This window comes from Coffea arabica, chromosome 6e, assembly GCF_036785885.1.
Source record: "Coffea arabica cultivar ET-39 chromosome 6e, Coffea Arabica ET-39 HiFi, whole genome shotgun sequence".
NCBI classification, from domain to species: Eukaryota; Viridiplantae; Streptophyta; class Magnoliopsida; order Gentianales; family Rubiaceae; genus Coffea; species Coffea arabica.
The window spans coordinates 499176-504373 of NC_092321.1; positions in this window are offsets into that span (position 1 = coordinate 499176).

Sequence of the window (5198 nt, forward strand, 5' to 3'; positions counted from 1 at the left end):
ATCTTATTCTTCTTGAAATTAATTTTTAAAAACAAAACAAAGAGGGAGAAAAATGAGATAAAGAGGTTGGGGTTCTCATAACTATTAGTACATATACAGATTAATATGGCATATGTAGACACTAAAATATTAACATGCGAACACCATATTAGTATACTATATACTAAAATTTGTGTTATATTTATTGTTGGGATAATTTTAGAAACCTCTCCCGAGATTTCTAACTATTTCACTAGCCTCCCTCCAGATTTTAAAAATTACACTAATCTCAATTGAGATTCATTATCTTGTAACATCTAAACCCAATCAACAATTAAAAAGTGATATTAGAATAGAGGAGATAATATGATTACACCATTGCCTTCATCTACTAAATTATTTAACTAATTTAACGCTAGCTCAAACATTAAATAAAACATTAGAATTTATTGTTTTATTATTGGGGATTAAACATTTAAACCACATATGGCATGTAGAATAGTATATCATTCTACGTATTTCACTTAATGTGAGATTCAAATTGTTCTTTTCAGTTACAAATCCATTGTCAAACATTCTGAACAATAAATAATTAAAAAAATGTAATTAAAATATTACAAAGAGCGAATTTTAATGTCATAAAAATCTCAACATCTAACCTTAATATATTGATAAGATTATTTATAATGTTAAAGTTTGTTCTGTGTAATATCTTGATTGTAAATTTTTTTGATTATTTATTATTGATTATATTTGACAATGGGTATATAACTGAAAATAGTAATTTGAATATTATATTAAATTAAAAAATATATTATAATATACTATTTTTTAATGCTATATGTGATTTGATTCATAATGATAAATAGAAATTTTAAGTGTTTTTTTTAATGTGTGGATCAACATTCAATTAACTAAATAATGTAATAAATGACGGGTAATAATGGAATCATATTATTTTTCTCTCATAATATCATTTTTAATTATTGATTAGGTCTGAATATTGCGAGATAATTAATTTTAAAAGAGGTAAGTATAATTTTTAAAATTTAGAGGGAGGCCAGTGAAATAGTCAGAAAACTTATAGGAGGTTTCTCAACTTATCCCTTCATTGTCTTAGCGTTTACAATTATATATAATGTAGCGGTCCCAGGATGCTCCAGTTGTATTGTACGGGAGACGGCAGGGGAGAGCCGGAGCGTAAAGATTATACGCGAAGAAACGAGAGTGGTTGAAAGGCTTTGACTACAAAGCCTTTGCTGGGGTTTGGAACAAAATTAAATTTTGGTTAAGCAAAGGTGGGCGTGATGTGATGCGCTAAGAATTGTGAGTGGTACAAGTCAAACAACATGGATATATAAGAGAGAGGGATGTATTCTGGTTGGAGCCGCTTTTGTTTGTCATCTCACAACTTTCTTCTTCCTTTTTTCTTTAATTGGGCATCTGTTGGGCAATGGGGCGGGGTGGGCGCCAATATCACAACCACACGTAATAAAATGGATGACTCGAACGAATTTCAACATGTTATAATTGGATAATATGTACTTGTGTTAAAGGCATACCAGTGTGTGTAATTTAAGAATAAATTAATTTTTATATAATTTTTAAAATGAAATTAGGGCTATCAACAGGTCAGATTTGAACTCGAATCGGGTTCGAATCCTGTTATTTTTTTCGGATATGGGTCGAGAAATAATTTCGGTACCCGAACTTGGATCTGGACTCCGACCCAAATCCATTTACTCTAACAAAAAGCGGATCGGATACGAAATATAGGATTTCGACTCGTATCCGACTCGAACCCGAAAATACATTAATAATTATAAAAATACAAATATTTCTAAATATATTCTTTTATTAAATTAACAAAAGTATTCTTTTACCAAATTACCCATATCCCAGACGAAGCATTTAAGAAATTAGGATCTGGAAGAGGCAAACTTGTTTGACCAAAAATGTATTCATCACAAGTTACATATAAGTGCTTTTTACTAAATATCCTCGGATCATGTTGGGCATTTTTGATGAAGACACCAACCTTCGTAATATGTACAAAATTTTGTTTGTAATTGCGGTTCAGGATCAAGATTAAGATACCAACTTTCGGTTTCTACCGAGAATCCAAACTTATCGGTCCAACTAGAATTTCAATGGAGTAGTAAATTAACATATACAGGGAGCACTAATCGGACTCCTAAATAATGCAGTTACCTACATTTATAATTATCTTTTTAGGGTTAATTGCAGCTCGTACCCCTCAATTATTCCTTAGTCAAACGTTTTAGCACTACGCGAAATCAAGCTAAACTGGGTGGCAAAAAATGGTGTCCTAACCAATCTACCCTCAACTTCTTTTTGAACTTCCAAAAGTCCCACAGAAGGGGAGGCAAATTTCTTAAGAAAACAAATTACCTTTTTTTTTAATTTTTCTTAATAAACAAAGTATTACCGGACACATCACTCACATATAATGAAGTTTTTAACAACTTAAAAGTTAATGCAATTTTTGGAAAATAATAAAACAATCAATTTTATGTCATTTTACTTTTGATTAAAAAAATCTCTTTACTTGTAAATTGCTTAGCTTGTGTATTACAACTACCAATCGTTCAATTAATTTAATCAGACTTATTCAACGATCTTTAGTTCTTAATGTATCATAACGTCGTTAGCTAAAACAAAGAAAAAGAAAAAAAAATTAGAACATTCTTATCAGCACTATGTCCCTGCATATCGAAATCATTAGCTAGTTAACTTATACACGTCAAGCTCCAATTCTAATAGGTAAAGAGTTCTTCATTTAGTCCAACAGGCAACGGTTTAAAATCGACCAATTTCCCAAAATAAAAAGGCCCTAATAAATCCCACACTAATACCTATAAAATCATATAAGAAGAAGATAAAATTACACATTTTCCCAAATCCGAATACCACCCAATGGTCAACTCCATGACAACTTGGTTCTTGCGGCATCATCAACGAGCCGCTCAGTGCCGGTGAAGGAAACATAAGATGGTGTTGTCTGTTACCTTGGTCATTAGGTTTCATTTCAACATGGTCATGTTGCCGAAATCGTTCTTTTTCTTAGATTTTATGCTAGCAATTTTATTGAAGAATAGAAAAGAAGAAGAGACCAAAAAAAAAATAAAACAGAGAGATAGATACCAAGAAGAAGGCGTCACAGAGATCACGCACATGATGTAAATAAGAATTTTGTGGAAGTAAGAAGATCCTCTTATTGATTATTGCAGCCCTATCTTTTTAGCATTTTGATTAGAATTTTGAGCTGCAGAAGCCCAAACTGTTTTTTACTTTTTATCAGGTGGATTTTGGAGACCTATCCCTCTTGATAAAAAAGGGCATTTTGGGAGGAGAAGAAGAAGGGCAGGATTTGATAGTCTTTTACTAATCTTTGGCTGGATAAGATCTCATTAGTTTGCCGAAATTTAGCCTATTGTAGTGCATTGCAAAAAATCAAAAGTTGAAGCCAGTTAACTGCAGAAATTAGAAGTTTAGGATTGGAAAAATTGTTCAAAACATCCCTCACATTTTGCAAGATGATTTTTTTCGTTCTTCATTTTTAAAAGTGTAATTTTATGTCCCTTACAAATTCATATTGATTAAATTTGATCTCTACTTAGATTTCCGACTAGTTTTTTGTCGGAAATCCATCACGTGCCTTGCACATGATCATTTTTTAAGGGCATAATTATCAAATCAAATTTTATATAATCCAATTCATAGTCTCTTACATTTCGCAAAATAAATTTTTTCGTCCCTAACATTTTACAAAATGAATTGTTTCGTCCCTCACATTTCACAAAATGAATTTTTTCATTCCTCACATTTTTTAAAATAGATTTTTTCATCCCTAATTGATTATGTGTACGAATAGCTTTTTTTTTAAAAAAAAAAAATCTATGTATATATTTATTTGATTTTACTTGAACAGTACGAATAACATGTAATATATTTCTATTTGATTTTAGTTAAACAGACTAATTGTAGTTGTATATATGCTATTCAACAGATATATACAGGGGCTTAAAATTAACAATTTTGTTGTAAATCCATGTATATATCTAGATGATTTCATCATGTAAACCTATTCAATATTTGTGACCTTTCTTTTTTGATAATAATTTATTTATTGAGATGTATAATAAAACCATCTAATTAATGGGTACTAACTTGAATTATATAGTCGTGCTAACAAATTGTAATTTAAATATGAAATTTCTACTTACCACTTTTAAGACCAACAGTTGAATTACTTGTCTTGTGATTGTTTTAAAATTTGAAAGTGCCAATTAATTACTTCTTTTTGTTATACTTTTCCTTTGTTTTTTTGTCCAAATTTAGTTTGATATAAATACTCGATAATACTTAAGATTAAATGTTTTCTTTGTTTTCAAATTTCGAATAAAACGAAATGAATATGAGTGAAAAACTAATAATTTTTTTAAACCCATGTAGATATTTATTTGATTTCACTTGAATAGTACGAATAGCATGTAATATATTTATATTTGATTATATTACATGCTATTCGTACTGCTCAGGTGAAATCAAATAGATATATACATGAATTTAGAAAGAATTATTTGCACACATGATCAATGAGGGATGAAAAAATCTAATTTGTAAAATGTGAAGAATACAAAAATTCATTGTGTGAAATATGAGGAACGAAAAAATTTATTTTATAAAATGTGAGAGACTATGAATCTAATTATGTAAGATTTGATTTAACAAATTTGCCCTTAAAAAATGATCACGTGCAAGGCATCTAGTGGATTCCGACTAAAAACTAGTCAGAAACCTAGGTAGGGACCAAATTTGATCAAGATGGATTTGTAAGGGACATAAAATTATATTTTTAAATGTGAGGGATGAAAAAAATTATTTTACAAAATGTGAGTGACGTTTTGAACGATTTTCCCTTTAGGATTTAAAGTTCCATCTAAAGATAATTAAGGTATGCAAAGTGCAATTAACTCCTTTTTTTTTTTTTTTAGCTAATGAAGTTGGGCTGCTTAATAATTTATGCCTTCCTGTTTTTGTTCGAGAATGAAATCCTAACGATTATAGGGTAGGGTGCTCACGGTAATTTTCAAGCATGCCTGTAATCACCGTGAACATTGCTGCATGCGCATTCATGTCCTGTCCTCTACTTTATACCGTCGGGCCATTATGTCATGGCAACTCTCGTTAATAAT